At 42.6% G+C, this 24,370-nt stretch overlaps 1 protein-coding gene across 6 annotated transcripts in view; it reads left to right on the top strand.

Moving 5' to 3' along the window:
* The window catches only part of PROSER1 (proline and serine rich 1), a 116,054-nt gene that overhangs the window by 24,849 nt on the left and 66,835 nt on the right, over positions 1 to 24,370 (top strand). The window lies entirely within an intron of this gene.

The raw sequence follows: 24,370 nt of genomic DNA, 5'->3' as shown, positions 1-24,370 counted from the left end.
AGAGATGCAGCATATAGCCACCCAGAGTAATGAATGGCTGTACATGGGTATACGCCTTACTTATTTGAACTTGTGCCTGGGTGGAAATCCCTGAACATGGCTTGTGTGCATCCAATGATTGAAGTCCATGTGTGAGTTGATGGAAGTACAGTGTGTACTCATGAACAATTATTCGTTACTATGGATGGTTGTAGGCTGCAGTTATGTCTCCCAGGCACAGAAATACACCCAAAATTTTATTTGTATAGCTTCATAAAGCCCATGTGCATGAGGCCTACAATTCTTGTCATTTGCAAACATCCATTTTCTTTCGATTTGTGTAACAGTCCATGTTGCTTCTTTGACCTGTTGAAGACCTTTCAGTCCTTTTTATCCAGTCATATACAGTGTGGCAAAAAAGTATTTAGTCAGCCACCAATTGTACAAGTTCTCCCACTTAAAAAGATGAGGCCTGTAATTGTCATCACAGGTATACCTCAACTATGAGAGACAAAATGTGGAAACAAATCCAGACAATCACATTTTTATTTTTATTTTTTTTATAAAGGATTTATTTGCTAATTATGGTGGAAAATAAGTATTTGGTCACCTACAAACAAGCAAGATTTCTGGCTCTCACATACCTGTATCTTCTTTTAAGAGGCTTCTCTGTCCTCCACTCATTGCCTGTATTAATGGCACCTGTTTGAACTTGTTATCAGTATAAAAGACACCTGTCCACAACCTCAAACAGTCACACTCAAAACTCCACTATGGTGAAGACCAAAGAGCTGTCGAAGGACACCAGAAACAAAATTGTAGACCTGCACCGCGCTGAGAAGACTGAATCTGCAATACGCAAGCAGCTTGGTGTAAAGAAATCAACTGTAAGAGCAATAATTAGAAAATTGAAGACATACAAGACCACTGATATTCTCCCTCGATCTGGGGCTCCACGCAAGATCTCACACTGTGGGGTTAAAATGATCGGACGGTGAGCAAAAATCCCAGAACCACATGGGGGGACCTAGTGAATGACCTGCAGAGAGCTGGGACCAACGTAACAAAGACTACCATCGGTAACACACTATGCCGACCAGGGAATCAGATCCTGCAGTGCCAGACGTGTCCCCCTGCTTAAGCCAGTACATGTCCGGGCCTGTCTGAGGTTTGCTAGAGAGCATTTGGATGATCCAGGAGAGGATTGGGGAAATGTCATATGGTCAGATGAAACCAAAGTAGAACTGTTTGGTAGAAACACAACTCATCATGTTTGGAGTAGAGAATGCTGAGTTGCAACCAAAGAACACCATACCTACTGTGAAGCATGGGGGTGGCAACATCATGCTTTGGGGCTGTTTCTCTGCAAAGGGAACAGGATGACTGATCTGTGCACATGAAAGAATGAATGGGGCCATGTATCGTGAGATTTTGAGTGCAAACCTCCTCCCATCAGCAAGGGCATTGAAGATGAAATGTGGCTGGGTCTTTCAGCGTAACAATGATCCCAAACACACCGACCGGGCAACAAAGGAGTGGCTTCATAAGAAGCATTTCAAGGTCCTGGAGTGGCCTAGCCAGTCTTCAGATCTCAACCCCATAGAAGACCCTTGGAGGGATTTGAAAGTCTGTGTTGAACAGCGACAGCCCCAAAACATCACTGCTCTAGAGGAGATCTGCATGGAGGACATGGAGGCCAACATACCAGCAACAGTGTGTGACAACCTTGTGAAGACTTACAGAAAACCTTTGACCTCTGTCATTGCCAACAAAGGATATATAACAAAGTACTGAGATGAACTTTTGATATTTTCCACCATAATTTGCAAATAAATTCTTTCAAAAATCAGACAATGTGATTGTCTGTCTGGATTTGTTTCCACATTTTGCCTCTCATAGTTGAGGTATACCTGGGGTTAACAATTACAGGCCTCTCATCTTTTTAAGTGGGAACGTGCACAATTGGTGGCTGATTAAATACTTTTTTGCCACACTGTATTGCATTTCTTTTGATTTAAATAACAGCAATGTGAATAATCACAATGACCATCAAGACCTTTGCTATATTAGAGAGCAGAAATACAGGAAGTGGGAATGTGGTTATGGATACCAAACGCACAGAAAATCATCGGTGGAAAGCTTTTTGAGATTTGTTTAAAGGGGAGTTCCACCCAAAGATGGAATTTCCACTTTAAGGGAAGGTGACCCCCTGACATGCCACATTTGGTGTGCCTGGCTGTGAAGCCACATCCGGGTACGCCCAGTGACGATGCCAGCGCCACAGAGACAAGTGGGGCTTCGTTCCTCCACATCGCTGGACTCTGGGACAGGTAAGTGTCCGACTATTAAGTCAGCAGCTGCAGTATTTGTAGCTACTGACTTTAAATTTGTATTTTTTATTTTTAAGCGGAACTCTGCTTTAAAACTCAGAAGATGGGCTACTATTGACATGGAGTATTTATTGCAAAGAGAAGCTGACTGGCTAATTCTTCTCGCACTGAAAAAAATGGCTACATTTTTAATATTTAAATAAACCCTGGTATATTAGTGAAACTTACTCAAAGTTACGCTTTAATGTAGACCTGGCCTGATGGTAGCAAAACCGCTTAAATATTACGTGCCATGCTCTAACTTTAAATACCTATGTCAGTGTTAAAATTCATCTCTATATTCCTACGGTATAGCTGCTACCAGAAGTGAGTCTAAAACATTCCCTTTTACCCATTCTGCCTTTGTCTCTTCAAAAAAAAATTTTTTAAGCCCATTAATCCCCGTGCTCATGCGCAAATCCAAACACACATATGTAAACTGTTTTTTACATTTTTTTTTAAATTTAATACGAAAAATCATGTAGCGCAACACCTCATCAAATTCGAAATATATATATCAATCTGAAAAGAATGCATAAAAAGTCCAGTGTTCAAAAATTTAGGTCTGTATAATCCTGCTTCAAAAAATAAGTAAAAAAATAAAATAAAACACCAAGTGTCTTCACTCTTCATACATTAGTGCATATCCACCTTCAGGTGAAGGACTTGCTCACCTCAATATAATCGCAACATGTGCATCAATATTATCCTACTGTTGCTGCTTAGGATTCCCCACCTCAGTCGTCGTCCTCAGTTTAAATGGGGTGACTGTCTTTTCCACTTCCCGGAGTAGTCAAAGGGCTCCAGTCATATGTCATACAGGACAGAAAGGCACAGACATGTACTGTGTACTCCATTTTGCTACTTTATTCAAAGCACTCCGCAAACAGTTGCACTTACAAAATTATAACTATAAAAGCACTTATACAAATGCAGTCAACAACCAACTCGACACCACACTCAGTGTGACTCTGGCTTGACTTCAGGGGCTCGGCTCCTCCCTCCTAGATGTGTTGTACCCCTAAATTGGGTTTCCTCAGTAATAATACCTGTGAGGTATTGCCACAAATGTCAGTGAGCAATAATTCTAGAGACAGACCTCCTGTTTAAAGGGTTACTAAACCCTCTTTGTGTGTGTGTTTGTTTTTTATATCATACTTGGCTCCACTGTGCAGTTCGTTTTGCACAGAGTGGCCCCGAACCTCATCTTCTGGGGTCCCCCTGGCAGTGCTCGCGGCACCTCCTTGCATCTGGAAACCCCCTAGGAAAAGCGCTCTCCCACTGCTATCAATAAATCCAATCGAGAGCTGACAACTGGCAGAGAGTGAGCGCGTGTCCAGTGTGGGCTATTTGTAGCTGCTGACTTTAAATTTTTTGGGGGGAGACTGGCGTTCCTCTTTAAGCATTGCCCCAAGCTAATATATTAACCCTTTTTAAAATGCTTTCTACCCCATTATTTCATATTTCTTATACAGGTATATCAGTTGTTCCATGCACTTGTGTTTAAAAAGTATATCGTTCTCATTGCATTTCTTCCTTTTGTGTGAAATACCTGGTGGTCTTGCCAGTCCCCTGCTTTCCTATTTTAAACTGACCACGCTAAGCATAGAAGCACATCCTTACCAGTGTGGTCTGTTTTTTTTTTTTCCTTGTCCAAATATTTTATTGGAGAGGCAGTGAACAGAATACAATGAACATGTCTTAGAAAATTTTGTGTGTAGTCAGTTTTCTGGCTGTGCTGGGAGCACAGCCTGCCTGTCATTCAATGGGCAGACTTGTGCCGACATGCCCATTGAAGGACAGGCACTTCTAAAATGAGAAAAAAAAGTATTTGTATTACATGTACACAGATATTTTGCTTTTTATTTCTATTTTAAACTGAATGGGTTCATGCATACTGTAAAGGATGAGTTCACCTTATTAAAAATAATAAATGCACATCTTTTTGCAGGTAAAATTTATGTAATAAAATATATATTATATACATTTTTTTTTCTCTATCTCAGGCTCCTGTAGACCCTCTATAGCTGCCTGTACCTCCATATGGGCAGTTACTGAATGACCAGAAAAATCATTTAACCACATGCAGCTCTCATCAGCACCCTGGTAGTTCATTGAGAACTACAAACCAATGGTAGTTGTAGTTCTCCCATTCACAGAACTCTGAATGATGTGGGGGGAGAAGTGAGTGTGAGGAGCAGGTCCCTGGCCTGCTGTTACAATGGGGGGGGGTCTCATTTAGTAATATCACATATTACACTCTGGATAAGGATCTAAGAACATGTTATGAAAGATAAACTTATCCTTTTTAAAGAGAGCAAAATATTTGCCAATGCCCTAACTGGATAACTAGACAAACAATACCAACACGTTCTAACATTTCTTATAAAAACTAAGGGGAATATTTATTAAGGGTATTACCGTATATACTCGAGTATAGGCCGACCCGAATATAAGCCGAGGCCCCCAATTTACCCCCAAAAAAACTGGCAAACTTATTGACTCGTGTATAAGCCGAGGGTGAGACATGCCTGTCCATCCCTGTGTGTGTGTCCGTCCCTGTGTGTCCGTCCATCCCTGTGTGTGTGTCCGTCCCTGTGTGTCCGTCCATCCCTGTGTGTCCGTCCATCCATCCCTGTGTGTGTGTGTGTGTCCATCCATCCATCCATCCCTGTGTGTGTGTGTGTCCATCCATCCATCCATCCATCCCTGTGTGTGTGTGTCTCCATCCATCCATCCATCCCTGTGTGTGTGTGTCTCCATCCATCCATCCATCCCTGTGTGTCTCCATCCATCCATCCATCCCTGTGTGTGTGTGTATCCATCCATCCCTGTGTGTGTGTGTCTCCATCCATCCATCCCTGTGTGTGTGTGTCCATGTGTGTGTGTGTGTGTGTGTGTGTGTGTGTGTGTGTGTCCAGCCTACCTGTGTCCCGAGCCTCCGTCCCGTGCCTTGCCTCCTTGCCTCCGTCCCGTGCCTTGCCTCCTTGCCTCCGTCCCGTGCCGTGCCTTGCCTCCGTCCCGTGCCGTGCCTTGCCTCCGTCCCGTGTCGTGCCTTGCCTCCGTCCCGTGCCGTGCCTTGCCTCCGTCCCGTGTCGTGCCTTGCCTCCGTCCCGTCCCGTGCCGTGCCTTGCCTCCGTCCCGTGCCTTGCCAGGATCGCCGCTCTTCGTCGGCGCCTCGGCGGCCATTCTAAAATTCAAAAGCCGCGCCTCCGCCTTCGCCTGTGATAGGCGGAACACTGAATTTCCCAGCAGCCTGTGTTCCGCCTATCACGGACATCGTCTCATCCTCGTCCGTAGTACGAGGATGAGACGATGTCCGTGATAGGCGGAACACAGGCTGCTGGGAAATTCAGTGTTCCGCCTATCACAGGCGAAGGCGGAGGCGCGGCGTTTGAAGGGTAGAATGTCCGCTGTCTGTCTGCTCGACACGCTGATCGAGCAGGCAGACAGCGATGACTCGAGTATAAGCCGAGGGGGGCACTTTCAGCCTCAAAAAAGAGGCTGAAAATCTCGGCTTATACTCGAGTATATACGGTACATTCGCTAAACCTTTACTGCAAGTGTATTATCCTGGAACCTGTGTGTTTTTGTGTGTGTTTTTTTTTTTTTTTTTTTTTTACGATTTATTCACCTTCAGTGAATGCTTGGTGACTGTCACATTCGATCATTTATAAATATGCTCCTAATAGATATGGTATATACTTTATAGCTATTAGCAAGCTAAAACATGCACTATTGCCCGTTTCAGAGCAGTGCATACCAATAGGAAAACATTCTAAACCTTATTGAACTCTGACATCTGTGTTAAGTCCCTAATAGATGGAAGAGAGTCCTGGGCCATAAGGTTCACGTCTCGGGTCTGTTTTAGAACACAACTGCTTGTGTTGTATTGCCTTTCTCTTCCTAAAGAGGGAGTAGTTGCACAAGTAAAACATTCTACACATAAGACTGTGTGTGTGTGTGTGTGTGTGTGTGTAAAAAAAAATTATATATATATTAGTGTGTGTGTTTTAGCTTCATGTTGGTGATCCCTCATGTTCTATAATAATTGATTGCTAAAAGTGCAAGATAATGTCTTGGGTTGCATGTTTACTGTAATTATAGATTTCAGCAAACTATACATTAGAAAATGTAAACATGAACTCTGGAAAACCTTTCCTTTTTGTGAGGTGCCCCTGCACTGCAAGGTTTAACTGCTCTTGGTCTAGGGGACTTGGTAAAGAAGTCTTATTTACCTGATCCTTCACTGCTAGACCAGTCCCCACAGTCTCTTCTCCCCTTCACTCTGGCAGTCCAAGGTCCACTTTTCCAGCTCATAGGGCAGTTAATCCCCACTGGAAGCGAGGGTGTTTAGGTTTCTGGCAGTTGGGCTTTAAAGGATAAGTTCACCTTTCATAACATGTTGCACCCATAGTCAGGTTAGATGCAGTAGCCCCTGATGTAGCATTTTTATGCCTTTTTGTTTTAAGTATGTTGTACGAGCTAACTGCTTACACAGACTGTCTGCAAGAGCCCTGCATTGCACCCATGATCTGCTGATTGTGGGTGCAGTGCTTTGCAGTCTCATAAAAAAATATATATAAATATATATATATATATATATATATATATATATATATATATATATATATATATATATATATATATATATATATATATATATATATATATATATATATATATATATATATATATATATATATATATATATATATATTATTTTTTTTTTTTTTTTTTTTTTTTTTTTTTTTTTACCTGCAAAAGAATGTGTATTTTATTTATTTTTTAAATGAGAACTTCTCCTTTTTTAAGATGTATGGAAAGGGTCAAGTCAACTGTTACAGGGAAGTTATCCAGGCACAGCAAGATTTTGGTCCAACACACAAGGCAGTAATCTGTTTATAGGAGGGTCAGCAGCAATGTGGATAGCAAGAATCGATCGGGGGACTCTCAAGCCGATAACAGTTCAGCCAAGGTGATCCAGGTAAGGTGGCAGGGACAGGAGGTCCAGAGGACCTTTAGGCTGAACGTGGCTCTGTGTCCTGGCTGAAGCTTCAGGACCACACAGGTAGCAGTTTTGAGAGGAGTAGCGATACGGCAAAGAGAAATAGTCTAGGGAGTAGCAACGTGGTACCGCAAGGGGAAATGGGTTACAGCAGGGATATGCAATTAGCGGAGCCAATACAGAACTGTAAGTCCCAGTGCTTGGAAAGTAGCACACAGACCATGCAAACGACATGGTCTGTGGAATCTCCAGACATTACTTCTTCTGTGTCCATCACTGGGGAGCTCTGAATAGCCTGACCCTCTTCTCTTGGCAAAAAAGTTATTTGGTAATTAGAATTCAGCCAAGATCTTGGCCTCCAGTTGGTGCCAACGTGTCTGACTCTATCCTGGGGCAGGATACAATAACTTCCATGCTACCTGCCTCTTTTTATGCCCTCTCTGGGAACACAGATAAACTTATGGAGATAAGCTTACTTTGTCACACTGTTTATATAGTATATTTGTTATAAAAACAGCATAACAGTTTTTTTAACCTATAGAAGCATTTTTTGGACAGTTATTTCTGAAAGATCTAAAAAGGCGCAGCTCAGGTCAAAAAGTATAGTATGTTGGGAAAACCTTTTGGGTTTCTATAGGTTTGACCAGTGAATCCAAATAATCATGCAGTTGGCCAGAGGGCAAAATATAATACAATAGAGTGTATTTAATAAGTGCTCTGGATAGCTTTGGCCACTAATCCAGACTGAATGGAAACCACCTGACTAACTGGTAAGACCATGAGATGTTTTGGGATTCGCACCTGCTATTAGTCTTCTTTGTGTATGAAACCCTTATACCCAGGGCATGGGTGAGTTTCTCATGCAACAAAAGTTAATAAAATGTATTAAATAGGGCCAGAAATATGTTAAACGGGTCAATCGCAGCCAGTGAGGTGGGAGCGGGGTATGAGCCATGCTCTCTTTGTCTTATGGACACAGAGGTGGCTCTGCAGTGAGCATGCATGGTGGGGGCACTCGGCAGGGGCGAGGGGCCTGCAGCACCAGCAGGACACCCAAGAAGAGGAGAATTGGGGCTGCTCTGTGCGAAACCATTGCACAGAGCAGGTAAGTATGACCTGCTTTGTGTGTGTGGGTTTTTTTTTTTGTTATATGTATTTTTATTAAAGTTAAAAATCCCTGACCCCAAATTCCCTTGCAATATAAAATGGTGGTATTCCTTTATAGAAGTAATGTGAATATCAGCTGGGGGGAAAAAAATGACATGGCTTTTCATGTCATTTCAATAAAGGAAGACCACTATTTCATATCCCAAGTGCTAACTTTCCCTAAAGAAATTAGTCTTTATTCTGCAAGTCCCTATGTGTGGGATCATCGCTTGGCCTGGCTAAAATCCTCCATATGGGACAATCGTCTTTTGTTCTACAGTGCTGTAAACTGTTCTCTGGTATTGGCATGAGGAATGGTGAACAGGGAAAAGCAGTACCATATAATCCCTGTTGTGAGGGTGTTTGAACATTCTTGCATCTTTAAATACGTCAGATAACTCTATTATCAGCGGGACAATGATGATAAACACAGGCGCCATTAGGTGGATTGTTGTTGTCAAAGTTGACTTATATAATTGCTGCTCTGTCTATAGAGAACAGTTTGTTTGGTCTCTAGTGACTTGGGTAATAACTATCCCTACAAGTGAAGAGATAATTATTTTTAATCAATGGAACTTCCTATAATACGGATGTGATTAGTCATTCCTCTCAAAAAAAGGAAGACTTTTTTTTTATTTTTTTTATTTTTTTTACCTTTTTTAAATTTTAGTGGTTTTATTCCTAAAGCATCCCATAGAAACTGCCTGGCTTTGGGTATGATTTGCATAAAACCTCCAACTCTTTCTCCCCCCAGCCTAGATACATGAAACCATAAATTTACCTTGAGCTATTGAGTCCTGCATATTATTATTTTTTTTAACAATTTAAAGCTTATCGCCATGTTTACTTTTACTTTAAAGAGTTTGTTTAGACCAAGCTGGTCCAAATGAACCATTTCCTTCAATAAGTGCTGAAGTGTCTCTAAGCGCTGTATGTGTACTGCATGTAGCTTCAGCTACATAGAGTACAATCAAAAAATATAGCTGCGCTAAAACTTATAAAACAAAATTATAAAGTGACATAATTTTTCTAATTTACAAAAAATCCCAAAAACATGCAAAAATAGTGCCAAAATAATGATTTCCAGGCATATAAGCAGTCCAAAGAAAAGGAAAGATGGATAGGATGCTGAATCTTAGTCCATTTTCGGTGACTCTCAAAAACCACCCTTTACACACGTAGCAGGTGCACCCAGAGGAGAAAGAGATTATCCACCACCAAATTAGAGGAGGCTTACCAGCTGTCAAGATCTCTTTTTAAGGAGATCATACGGGCTTGTAAAATGTTACGTTCCTGGTCCCCACACTGGGCTCTGTTGGTAACACCAATCTATCTGCTCCCTCTTTATGGTATATCTCGTTCCACCACATTCATTTAGTACGGCAAAGAGAGAAGAAAAAAAGCTCCCATAGCATAATTCCGTAAAGATTTATTAAAATATAAAAAGTAAAATAACAACTCACGAATTCCCAGCAGAGTATAAGCGTATAGCGTATAAAAAACGAGCCGGCCGGCTCTCTCTTGTTTGCACTGCCCGCCCTTCCGGATTAACGTGGAAATGCGGTGACGTCAGCACGCCGCTCACCCTACGTCGTTTCGTCAAAAGTGACTTCTTCCTGGGGTACGAGCGGCATGCTGACCCACCGCCATAAGTACTCACTGGTGATTGTAACCGCCCATTTCCGAGCTCCTGGTCACAGTTCCCAATTCGCCATCTTAGAATAGGGCAATCTGCCCATACTAGATCATCACCTGTTCCAAAGGGAAAAGGAACCCATTTCCCAAACAAAAATAGCAAGTTTACACCTACATAGGAACAATATACCTAAGGAACCAATTTGTTTGTTTAATTCATCAACAGAGGTGTCTGTATCCGAACGCGCAAATTCCCTATGCGCAAGTTATTTAACGATCACATACTTCCTAACTAAATAAGGGGTATGTATTAAGACCAGTAATTAAATTGTTACACCAGTCCATACAACCAATAGAATGGATAAAAATCCACAACCTATATTAAAAAACGTTCCTCATCTAGGGGTATAATCAAAAACATACCACTATCGGGAACTTATTAAAAAATGAATGAACAAAAATAAAGATGAATTCTTGTTTTAAACTGTATATTCAATGGATATATTAATAACCATATATATAATTAATAAATAAGAGGAGTCAAACACCCCCCCCCCCCCCCCCAATTGCCACTATCACAATTACCAAAAAATATAGGGCTTTTCTTTACTTCATATAAACAAAGTATATTATTACATCCATACGGATGTTGGTATTACTTAACCCCATCCTAGAGGGAGGAATAGTATTTATATGTTTAACCATTGCTCCCCCTAAGTGAATAAACCCGGGGATGTCCAGACCCATCTCAGATGTCATACCGAGGTCCCTCCGATGGGTCTAACCACACCCCGGGGTCAGTACCCTATATCCCAAGGGACGTGCATATTTAAATTGTAGTCAATGCACTGATTTCAAAAAAGTTGTAAAAATCTCCCGTACCACCACCTCCCTAAGGGCAAAATGAGTTGAGTGGAAACAGCGACTATCACCCTATAAATTAAATTATAGGGGTCAGTACCCTATATCCCAAGGGACGTGCATATTTGAATTATAGTCAATGCACTAATTTCAAAAAAAGTTGTTGTAAAAATCTCCCGTACCACCACCTCCCTAAAGGCAAAATGAGTTAAGTGGAAACAGCGACTATCACCTGATAAACCGTATGTTACAACGACACTTATGTTAATAAAGAGTGTTATAAACAAAATCGCCTATCAAAATGACTTCAAAAATAATTAATGGATCCAGACCAGGAACTCGAAAATGGTTCACAAAAAGAATTCTAACTGTTGTCAATGAAAGCATTCACATCAACGTCTACATTGAGGCCATACGGTGTATAACATTGTATTTTGTGTACCCACATCATTTCTAATCTGGACAAGTTGCGCACCAGGGAACTACCTCTCCAATGCGCGTTATACTTGTCTATACCTAAAAATAATGTATTAGCTGGATTACGGCCATGATGCAAATCATAATGCTTGGACACTGAATGGAATTTATATCCATTCTTAATATTTGTAATATGTTCACCCAAGCGGACCTGCATGGCTCGCTTGGTTCTCCCTATATACTGGAGCCCGCATGGACATTGCAGGAGGTATATTACACCCTTAGAGCTACATGTTATGAAAGAATCGATTTTGTATTCCTTTTGGGTACTAGTAGCAACAAATGATTCAGTTTTCTTCTTTTTGCTCTTATTTAGTGTACAAATCTGACACCGTCGGCACTGATGGTATCCAGTTAATTGTTGAAAGAAAGAAAGAAAGAAACCTTCTTGGTAGGGGGGTCTATTACATTAGGGGCCAACCTATGTCTCAAGGAAGGAACCCCTCTAAAGATAATTTCTGGATTTGCTGGAAGGAAAGTACGGATAATTCTATCATTTGATAGAAGATACCAGTGTTTACGTAGCATCTTTCTAACCAGATAATGTTGGGTAGAAAAAGTTGTAACGAAAGGGATGATAGACTTTTTCCTTTCCTTACCTGGACCAGCCTTCAGCAGGGAGATTCTATCAACCTCAGCTATTTGTTCTATAGTTGCATCCATAGATTCAACATCGTACCCCTTGTTTCCTAATCTCCCTTTCAGGATATTAGCCTGCAATCTAAAGTCCTCAATGTTAGAACAATTCCTCCTCATTCGTATGAATTGACTTTTGGGGATCGATTTTAGCCATGAATCATGATGGCAACTGCCTATGGGTATGAAGGAATTCCTGTCTGTTTTCTTAAAGTAAGACATGGTTTTAAATCCCCCTTCTGATTTACTAATTGTCAAATCTAAAAAGTTGATACTGTCCAAGCTGGCTTCCACTGAAAACCTTATGCCCCTATCATTACGATTAATATTCAAAAAAAATTCATCAAGCTGAGACTTAGTCCCCTCCCACAAGAGGAGGACGTCATCTATATACCTCGCCCAAAATGTCAAAAATGGGCTACGGTTTTTATAGATGGCGTCCTCCTCCCACCTCGCCATAAAAAGGTTCGCCAGGCTTGGGGCATACTTGGCCCCCATTGCTACTCCCCGAACCTGTTTATAGTATTTCTGTTCAAACCAAAAATAATTGTGGCTTGCAGCGAACTCGAGTAAATTGATAACGAACTGTTGTTGTTGTACTGGCAAGGTGGACATGGTATTCAAATAGTGTGTCACAGCCGCAACACCCAATTCGTGTGGTATAATCGTGTACAGAGATGTCACATCAGCTGTCACTAATAGGGTCTGTTCAATCATTTTTTATACGCTATACGCTTATACTCTGCTGGGAATTCGTGAGTTGTTGTTTTATTTTTTATATTTTAATAAATCTTTACGGAATTATGCTATGGGAGCCTTTTTTCTTCTCTCTTTGCCGTACTAAATGAATGTGGTGGAACGAGATATACCATAAAGAGGGAGCAGATAGATTGGTGTTACAACAGAGCCCAGTGTGGGGACCAGGAACGTAACATTTTACAAGCCCGTATGATCTCCTTTAAAAAGAGATCTTGACAGCTGGTAAGCCTCCTCTAATTTGGTGGTGGATAATCTCTTTCTCCTCTGGGTGCACCTGCTACGTGTGTAAAGGGTGGTTTTTGAGAGTCACCGAAAATGGACTAAGATTCAGCATCCTATCCATCTTTCCTTTTCTTTGGACTGCTTATATGCCTGGAAATCATTATTTTGGCACTATTTTTGCATGTTTTTGGGATTTTTTGTAAATTAGAAAAATTATGTCACTTTATAATTTTGTTTTATAAGTTTTAGCGCAGCTATATTTTTTGATTGTTGTATATTGTGTGTGTCTCGCATTGGGTTGCAGCAAGAACTTACTACTGTCAGTCTTAACACTTATATCAAGTTTTTTTGTTTTATTTACACTTGATTTTTTCATATATATTTGTCTAGCACTTTGTTTAGACCAGCACTGTTTTTCAAAGGTTTTACATAGAGTACAATGCTGGGTCCTGGCTGGGAGGCATCCTGAAATTTAGCATTTTGCATTTTTTATTTTTTTTGCTCTAAACTGGTGGTCTCCAAACTGCCTTCCCTCCCCAGGCAGGATGAGGCTTTTTTCTTGCCTTTATCTTTTGGGCCCTGTGTATCTCACTGATCCTCACACTAACACCGATGAGGCACCATTCCTTCCACTGGCACTCTATAATGGGATATGATTGCATCCACTGACACCGACAGTTGGGCAATATGAATTCTACTGCTACCGACAATGGGGCACTGTCTATTCCTCTGCTACCGACAATGGGATTACTGTTCCTCCAACTGACGCCCAATGGTGGGATTACTGTTCCTCCCACTGACCACAAAGTCTAATGCCCCGTACACATGATCTGAAAATCAGACGACAGATCGTCTGACTTTTTTCTTGTACGACAGCAAAAAAATCAGAAGTGATACCGTTTTGTAGTGTATATGTGTGTATATTGTATTTTCGGACAACTGTACTGACTAGACGAAAATTTTACGATCTGGTAAATTTTGATCGAATAATATCAGATGAACTGTCATGATCAGCTCTCGAAAAGCTCTGTACTAACAATCCGATTATCGTACGATCGCGTCGAAAGCGGTATTTTTCATCCGATTTTCAGATAGTGTGCACAGGCCATTCATTAGGCATTGTCTACACCTGCTGACACTGGGAAATTTTCTGCTTACACTGGCCATATACTGGCCCGTTTAGAACGATTGGAGACCCCTGCTCTAAATAAAAAGTTCCTGCTTGGCAGTTCTATTTTGTTTATGGTAATTAAATGGCATTTCTCCTTCTCAACAGTAGTGGATAAAAGATAGTAGTTCTGATGATGTAACTTTTAGTTTGCATAAAATTCAAGCTGGTTGTGACCACCAGGGAATTCTCTGTGCCAGCATATCTTCCTCTAGAGATTGGACTGTTTATTCTAATTGCATTGATCTGTATAGTGAAGTAGCCAAACTTTTTTGCCCTGTATAATGTGTTGCTGATATAATTTATTCCATGTATAGTTATAGATTAATGTGTATGACTAGGAAAATCTAAAAAGGGGGTGGGAGGGGGATACATTTATTTCTTACACTTCTTCTCCCCCCCCCCCCTCTCTTAAACACGCAGGAGGTACAGAAGAATAACTGTTTTTTCCAAGAAATGGTTTGCTCCTACCTTTCTCTTGGCTGCATTCAAACTTAAGTGTCCTGAGTCCCTTTTTTTTTTTTTTTTTTTTCTTTTTTTTTTTTATGGTTTTTGCTTTAGCTGCTGGAAGGCTAGCTGTTCATACAAAACCACACTGTACATGGTTTTTCAGATGCTCCCATAGAGGACTAGGAAGGCTACTATAACCCTTAAAATAGCTACTCAAGCATGATCTGTGCTTGATTAGCTGCAGTGGAGGCATTGAGGGTCTAATAGACCTATAAGATTTCCATAAAGAGGACCTGTCACCTGTCTCTTGTGAGAGCAAAAAAGTGAAATAAAAAAAATTAAGTATTTAAAAAAAATAAAAATCACGATCACCCCTCACTCAAAAGTAAACACGCATGTATGGCATACACTTGTATGTACACAACCATTGCCCCACACATGTTGAGGTATTGCCAGGAATATCAGTGTGAGCAATAATTCTAGACCCATAGTTCAAAGTTCGCTCTATAAATCGATAACCTGTAAAAGCTTTAAAGCATCGCCTCTAAACACGGTAGTGTTTTGTCATTCCATGAGCACGCACAATTTTAAGGCTTGACATGTTTGGCATCTATTTTCTTGACACAACCCTGTCTTTCATTTTCGCAAAAAGTTGGGTTTTATGTTGTTTGCACTGAAAAATTAACTGTAGTGTGTTTTTCCTGAGAATGTTTGACAAGCCATTGTGCAAATATCTCCCATCACAAAATATATAATTGTTTTGGGGGATTTAAAGTAACTTTCTAGCATAAAATACAGATTTTAATGTATGCAAATTTTTTTTATTTTGCTGTTGTAGAAAAGTGGTTAGTCTATGTAAATCTAATCTACTAACCACAGGCAGTAATAATGCCATGAAGGTCTATGTTCAGGCACATCATGTATAGCGTGACAACTCTTTCAGTTTCCCAATTGCTATCATGTGATGTTCTCCTGAAATGGATAAGAACTACAAATTAGTTCTTAGTTATCTGCTGCTATTTCTAATTAAAAAGTATAAATGTGCATGCACATTAGAAGTAAACACTCTCTGAGATACGTTCAGCTCAGGCTACTTCTAACTTCTGATTTATTGGTGGGCGGTGTTAATATTTTATACAGAAAGATACGTCATTGCTATGTCAGTCTAATAGGTACATCTCATTGGTTACAATACAAGAGAAATGAAGAAACTTGATGCTTGAAGTTTGGTTGACGCTGGTTCTGTTATTTCAAATGCATTCTTCTAACGCGGGGGATGTAGGGTATAGACGCCATCTTAGCTCCGAACAGAAAGTCAATCTGTATATTACATAATAAGTAAGGAGTTGCATAGGAACATGTATACACATAAGCGAATAGATATTTTCTGATTATCATTATGTACATTAGATTCCTTAACAGTTCCCCCTAAAATGGCTATTTTCTTCTGTCCCTCATCTAAAGGTCCTACTCACCTGGCCCATTCTCCTCAGCAACTCTTTTTAAGCTGTATATAGAGTTAGGCAGCAACTAGTTAACTACCCCCCTCGATACAGCTGGAGAAGGGCAATCAGGTGCTATCTATCCCTATAACCCTAGAGGATTGTGAGATTTTGGATAGGGAGTGACTGTAGAGGAGTGAAGGGTTTGTCATCCTCCATCATAAGAGGGTCCTCTTCTTCTTGGTGGAGAAATGTAGGTGGGCTGTTGTCTACAGCCTTGCTCATTAACTTCTTTACGAAAGGTAGAATACAGCATACGATCGGGGCTAAAAGAACCAGGATTATTAATACCGTTACCCCTATCTGGGCGAGCACCTTCTGCCACCCACTCATCCAGCTAAAATATTTATTATATTATTGAGTTCTTCTTCAACTCCAATTTCAAATCTTCTAATTTCTTTATAGCTAAAGTTACTTTACCATTTGGGCCAGTATTATCAGGAATGTAGGTGCAACAGGTTCCCGTTTTTTCTATGATTTTACAGACACCTCCTTTTTCAGCTAACACCATGTCTAAGGCCATCCGATTCTGGAATGTCATGTAGGAAGTGAGGGCTAACTGGTCAGCAATTCCCTGGAGGGCATCTTTAGTGTAATTCACGAATCTTTGTTGGTTGTAGCTTATGTAATTGATCCAATCTACATTCTTGTTCACAGTTATTATGGGGATTAAAGACTCAAAACCAACTTTTACCTGATCCCTGGATTTGAATTAATCGGGGACCCCCCTTGGAACTCCTATAGCATCTATGTACACATGAGGGTCAAAGCTTCCGGAGAGATCTGCTCGCTTCCTCCTCTGACTGTGTGCTGGGTCAGTGTATGTATCAGGAGTATCTTCTGCTAGGATATGGAGGGGCATAATGACCTTTTCAAGGGCACGTTCACCAGTCCAGATTCCTCTAATCTGGTCCTATGTTCCAACCCACTGTCCCTCCCAGGAACCACAATTCTGTCCCCAGTAACTGTCTGTAAAACACACATATATATCCTTACCATCAGGGATGTCACTGTACCAATGGCATTGCCATGAAAGAGTCAAACGGACAAGGTACTATGTCACAGTAATCAAAGGTAAAGGTGGTCACATGTGTACCTGAAGAGTTATACCAAAATGTAATTATGTTATCATGTTTTGTGATGACCACCTCCTGAGCCTCCCCTCTAGACCAAACAGAAAAAGGATATGCAGCATGGTCGTTATGAAGTGGGTGGGATCTTGTCCTCGGGGGGTTTGAGCTTTCTTGCAGTGGGAGGCGTGTATTCAGGTGTTCTTCCCTGCCAATTCAACTGAGGTGGCTGTGGTCCGCAAAACTTGGAATGGACCATCATATCTGGGTTCAAGAGAATGTTTTCTCACAAATTTCTTTACCAGCCCCCAATCTCCAGGCAGTAGTTGGTGTTTCTGTATCGAATTCAGGATCTGGAATGGAAGAAAACACCTGGATATGCATTTGGGTTAATTCTCGTGATAATGCGGTTACATAGTTAGTCAACACATCAGATTGCGACTGTAACTGTTGGGGAAAGTGACAGCCAAGTCTGGGGGCTGAACCAATCAAAATTTTATAAGGGGATAGGGCATATTTCCCCCCCGGGGTGTGTGTCTGACACTGAACAGGGCAATGGGCCAACTGTCTGGCCGACTCATGTTAGTCTCTTGGGCCATCTTAACATCCTGTTTTTCTAGTGTCCCTTTCATCCTTTCTACCTTCCCGCTACTTTGAGGGTGGTAAGGGGTGTGTAGAGCCAACTGAACCCCCAGTGCTGCCCTAATCTTTTGTAAGGGTTGCTGTGAAGGCTGGGCCTGATCGCTCTCTATCACCTCTGGGACCTCAAATCTACATACTATCTCACTCAGTAGTTCCTTAGCTGTGGTCCTGGCAGTCATGTCCACCTCCACTAGGGCGTATTCGAATCTGTCACTCCTTTAGCATTTGGGAGTGATACCCCTCTGGAAGGGGTATAGAGCTTTTGCCAGGTGGTTTTGTGCCTTTTCTGTACATTCTGGGTTACATTTGTTGCAGATAGTGCATGATCTGCAGAAGTTGTTGGTCAATGGAGTAACTCATAAGAGTCTTTGTCAAGTGGGCAGCTCCATTTGCCCATTGCACCATGGCTGGGTACATACTCCTGGGTAGACAAGGCTTCTTGTTGCACTCGAATAGTCCATCTCTGAGAGTTCCTCCTCTCCGTTTCCAGCTTTCATTCTCATCCAGACTTGCTGCTTCCTGTAATTCTTTCAGATAAACTCTGTCCACTGGGAGAGTCTGTAGGATAAGCACGGAGTGGTCTTCTACCACCCTGCTGTCCACTTCCCGTGGACCACTGGCTGTCTGTTTGGCAGCTGAATCTGCTAGATTGCCTTGAGCTTCCTTCGAGTTGAGTTTGTTGTGTGCTTTACTTTTAGAATAGTCACTTGGGTTGGGAGAAGCAGGGCGTCCGTCAAGTCCTTGATGGCTGAGCTGTGTTTCACAGGTGTTCCTGCAGCAGTCAGGAACCCTCTGTCCTTCCAGATAACACCAAAATCATGGGCAACGCTGAAAGCATATCTTGAGTCCGTATGAATGTTGGCTCTTTCCCTCTGCCAATTTACATGCTGTAGTAAGTGCTTGCAGCTCTGCCACCTGTGCAGACATCACCGGTGGTAAGGTTTCAGTTTGGAGAACCGAGTTTTCAGTGGTGACCTGGATCCTGCAGGGGTATTTCACTCACGGTGGGGAGCCGCATTAGTTTGATGCAGTCATGGGGTGACAAGTCAAGACTCGACTCCTCCTCCTCTCCCCCCTCGAAGTGGAAGAAGGGTGGTAGGTTTCAGTGTTTGACAGCGTAATAGAATAATGCTGTCTAGAAGGTAGGAACTCAGGAGCCTCAAGTGTCTGGCAGTGGACAGATGTTTCGTCTGGATCTTGGTGGAGTATGGGAGCAATGTCATGGGGAGCAAGCAGAACGAGGCAGAGTCCGAGGACCAAGCCCGAAGTTTTGTCAAACAAGGCTTGTGCAGCAAAGACAGCTCGCAGACACGATGGGCCTCCTCTTGCTATCGCATCCAGCCGACAAGAATAATATCCTATAGGGCGTAGGCAGATGCCGTATGATTGGGCGAGTACACCTGTAGCATGTCCCAGATGTTCGGATACAAAGGGCTTGAACGTTTTGTCGTAGTCGGAGCCCTAGCGCCAGAGATGGTGTGCTTGAAGGCCTCAAAGTTGGATATTGCTTCAGGAGACATCTGGAAGGGGTCTGCTTTCAGGGTATCATACAAAGCTTACATCAGTAGGGAGCCTTCTGGAATCCATACTCTGCAATAGGAAATTAGTCCAAGGAAGGAATGAAGGGACTTCTGGCCTTGTGGCAGTGGGATGTCAGAGATTGCTTTCACCCTGTCTTCAGTGAGGTGTCTTTTTTCCCATGGGACAAGACAGTGTCCAAGAACAATTACAGATGTTGAGCACCACTGCAATTTGGGCTTTGAGGCTTTGCAGCCCTGTCTGGCAAGATAGCACAACTGGCTTTCTGAGGTGACTTCAACAGTGGGTAAGTCAGCTGCACAGTGGAGAAGGTCATCAACATATTGGAGGAGAATCACTTCCAGGTGATCCTCTTGTTATGTGTCAAGGATGATAGCTGTAGCATTTGCAAACTAGCTTGGAGAGTTCTGTGCCCCTTTTGGCATAACTGCCCAGGTATACTGTTTCTTTTCGTGGGAGAAGGCAAAGAGGTACCTGCAGGAAGGATGCAGGGGTACACTGTAGAATGCATTTGCCAGGTCCACCACAGTGAAGTACTCGGCCATTGGAGGTACAGCTGATAATAAGGTAGATGGATTTGGCACAATTGGGGTGTCCACAACTGTGACTTTGTTAATCGCTCGCAGATCCTGCACCATCCTGTATCTGTCAGGTTCTCCCTTAGGTGTTTTCTTCTTGACAGGAAAAAGAGGTGTATTACATGGTGAGGTACAGGGGATCAAGGCCCCATTCTGGACCAAGGCAGCTACATGTTTCGAGATAGCTTCTGATTGAGCCAACTTAAGTGGGCATCGTGGTTTCCGGGGCAATGATGCGCCCTCTTTGAGCTTGACTGAAACTGGTGGCACTTTTTAAGTGACCAATGTCTTCCGGGCCTGTGGACCATAGACATGCAGGAATTCTGTCAAGTACTTCCTTTTAGTATTGAACTTGGAGTTATTGCTCCATGAAGTGTCATCATAAGGCAGAGAACACAAGGCAGATGAGTCTTCCAAAGATAGGGGAGTATGTAACTTCACCCCCCCTTCAGGTGTGAAAATGATTGAAGCCTGTAGTCTGGACAGCACATCAGCTCCTTGTAGATTCAAGGGACATGTAGAGGACACCACAAATCTGGTAAGCAAATCTGGAAATGTCCCCACTTGGAGAGGCTCAATGAGTGGACTGGAGCGGTTCACCCCATCCACTCCCACGCAGGAAACATCAATAGTGGAAAGGAAAGAATTATCAGGCAGGTCCTCAGCCCTCAACACACTCCTGGCTGCACTCATGTCAATGAGAAAAGTGGTAGGTTTTCCTTGTATAGGTAACATGACCTTTGCTAGGGGTCCCCCAGTCTCATTTGAGGACACTGTCATAAGGGGTGACACAGGTTTTCTCATTTCCTAGCATGAGTTGGGGCGTGGTGGTGGAGGTTCATGCCCATGTTGCCCTTCACGGGGATCCCTGTCTTGTCTCGGATATCTTGGAGTTCTGCATACTCTTCTGATGTGACCCCCGCTTTCCACAGTTGTAACAGATGATCTTTTCCCTGGTATTGGGCAGTGGTGGTGGACGAGTGTAGGCGGGATCTTCGTCTTGTGTTACCATGAGGGGCGTTTTTTTTTTTTTTTTTTTTTTTTTCCTTTTGGTTTTCTATCCCTCTGGCCACCAACAGTAAATCGGACATTTTCATTGAGCAATATTCAGGGCGGGCCACCACCAAGCTTTTTCTGATATCCTCTGAGTCCTGAGACAAAAGCAAATAACGTGTGTGTGTGTCTTTTCATAGAGGGAGAAGCCCAGATCATCAAAGGCCTGTATGAGTCTAGCATGATACTTCACAGACTCCCCTTTATCTTGGGCAATATCTTGGATTGTGGTAGTCTGATCTGCCAATTTCTCCTTTGCCCAGTCGCGGAGTTGTGCACAGAACTCCAAGCCTGAGGTGTAAGAAGTGGCACTTGCCAGGCAGGCATCATTGAAGGCTGTCTGCATGACCGGCCAAAAGACATGTCCTGCTTTAATTTGGCATAGGCTGATCAAGTCTCTCCAGGCAGCTAAGTACGTTTCCAGTATCTGCACTATCCTGCGGTAGAAGGGCATTGGCTGTTTCTCTGGGTCAGGCAGACTTGTCACTAAGGTTGCTGCTTGTGATGGGGTAAAAGCGACATGCATCACCGGTGCCCCTTCTGGTAACCGAGACTGGTGTTGGGGCAGGGAAGGGGCACTCTTCCTTACGGTTGAGATCCTCCCGGAACTGTGAGTCTGGAGCCGGATTGGGGGTTAAATCAGCAGGTGGCCTTGCTGCCTGTTGTTGGCCTTCCCACTCGGATGCTTCTTCATCATTAACATATCAGGCCTGTGAAGGTAGTGCTTCCATACTAGGGAAGACAGGTGTGTGGTAGGAACTATCCTGGTTTTAAAACAAGAAGAACTGGGTATAGGCCATGGCTAGACCTATTGGGTGTACCAAGATGGCCGCCGGCAGGAAGTGCGCTGGGCAGAAAGTGAAGGTATGGGTGCACTAAGATGGCTTCTGGGTGGAGTTGTCACAGTGGGTTGTGCTTGGGCTGGAGTTTTGAGAACGGAGTGGGTGTAAGGCGGATGGCAGGGTTGTCCCTCTCCTCCTTTGTTCCAGTTTTAGTATATGGGGGCGGTACAGCCACATTATCAACTCTGTGATACACATACTTAGTACAATTTGCATCTTTCTTGATTTCCTCTTCTATCCAACCCTCTTTGCAATGCCCTTGCCGTCCTGTACCATGCTTCTGCCACATTCTCTCTCTCTCTCTCTCTCTCTCTCTCTCTCTCTCTCTCTCTCTCTCTCTCTCTCTCTCTCTCTCCTCTCTCTCTCTCTCTCTCTCTCTCTCTCTCTCTCTCTCTCTCTCTCTCTCTCTCTCTCTCTCTCTCTCTCTCTCTCTCTCTCTCTCTCTCTCTCTCTCTCTCTCTCTCGGCAACTAATGGGTTAATACTCCTCTGACTGCTGTCTTATCAAAGAATTCCTAAGGTAGGGGCTCGCATCCCTGCGAGAGATCTGTCTCCCGGCTGTTTTCTTCGAGGGTCAAACTAGCACGTCAGAGGTGGTGTGGAGCACACTCAGTACAGGACATGACACCTGACACTCTTTGAACTGCAAAGATAGCTCTCGGGAAAAGCTCACCTGAGTTACAAGACTGCCAAATTCCAGCTAGCCTTCGTTCAGTCTGCCCAATTTCCGCAGCGGAGATTAACCCTCAAGGAAAGCTTACCCAAGAAGAACATTTATAGACGTTTGCAAGACTGCCACTTCCGCAAGCCTTCTTTCAAAATGCCCTAATTCACAGCTTGAGATTAACCCTCAGAGGTCCTACACAGCCAACCTCGAGCAACCCCGTCTATAAATGCCTGCAGAATTCCACCCCACCACTAGAGGTAGAATCTAGGGGTGAGCATGGACACACACCTGCAGCTGCACTTTCAGTCTGCTAAATTTGCAGTCCTTCAGAATGACAGACACTGAACAGGTAATAGTCAGCAGAAAACCATTAGCAGGTTCGTTAAAACAGCTCCAGGCGAGAAATAAGTTACCTGCCTCTTTGAACAATCGAAAGGAGCCAACAAGACAAAATCAACCGGCCCAACCAGAGAAGTCGTACAAATGGTAAGGATAAATATGCTTACCGTACTGTTAGGGCTGCACGCTTAACCCCCTTCTCTGATCTGGCCAGCTGTTCAGTCCTGGAATGCGGTCTCCCTTCGATTGTGGCCTGAAGTCCCCACACATTTGGGTACCAGTTGAAATGGATAAGAACTACAAATTAGTTCTTAGTTATCTGCTGCTATTTCTAATTAAAAAGTATAAATGTGCATGCACATTAGAAGTAAACACTCTCTGAGATACGTTCAGCTCAGGCTACTTCTAACTTCTGATTTATTGGTGGGCGGTGTTAATATTTTATACAGAAAGATACGTCATTGCTATGTCAGTCTAATAGGTACATCTCATTGGTTACAATACAAGAGAAATGAAGAAACTTGATGCTTGAAGTTTGGTTGACGCTGGTTCTGTTATCTCAAATGCATTCTTCTAACGCGGGGGATGTAGGGTATAGACGCCATCTTAGCTCCGAACAGAAAGTCAATCTGTATATTACATAATAAGTAAGGAGTTGCATAGGAACATGTATACACATAAGCGAATAGACATTTTCTGATTATCATTATGTACATTAGATTCCTTAACACTCCTGACACATGCTCTTCTGGTGTACACTATAAGGGACCTGTCAGTACAATAGTGCTATTGTCACAATCGGGAAGCTAACCCTAAAGTCTACCATGAATGATTCAAATCCCTGCTGAACTGGCTGAAATTTGAACCATGTATGAGCAGGCAGATTATACCCAAGTTGATCAATCAACTTGGGGTACAACCAGTCTGTTGGCTTTTTTTATGCGATTATTGCCAGCTGATAGCAATAATCACTGTGTGTTCTCCCGGCCAGGACGGCTCCTCCTGCCCAGAGAACACGATAGCTCCATGTGAGGGATTCTTCCATCAACACTGACTGTTACTGGGGAAATTGAGCGAAAACTTCTTCTTTTTTTTTTTTTTTTTCTCTTTCCTGCAACCCGGGGAAAGAAAATCCAATCCTCTATGGCTGGCTTTAGCAATGCCATTTCTGGAGCACATGCATGTGGATGGGAGTTGGCTGCAAAGAAGGCTGAGGCAATAGACAGTACTGAAATGCCAAAAGAAAAGCAGTTTTGATGCACAGTGATTTTAGTGCATCTAACTTCACATCATGGACTTTATAAACAGATTGGATGATTTTGCAACACATTTCCTAATCGCAAAAGATGTGTGTGTATGTGTGTGTGTGTGTGTGTGTATATATATATATATATATATATATATATATATATATATATATATATATATA

This window comes from Lithobates pipiens, unplaced genomic scaffold (genome assembly GCF_037356315.1).
Source record: "Lithobates pipiens isolate NorthernLeopardFrog02 unplaced genomic scaffold, aLitPip1_a1.2 Scaffold_16, whole genome shotgun sequence".
NCBI classification, from domain to species: Eukaryota; Metazoa; Chordata; class Amphibia; order Anura; family Ranidae; genus Lithobates; species Lithobates pipiens.
This window is presented reverse-complemented; position numbering and strand designations above follow the sequence as displayed.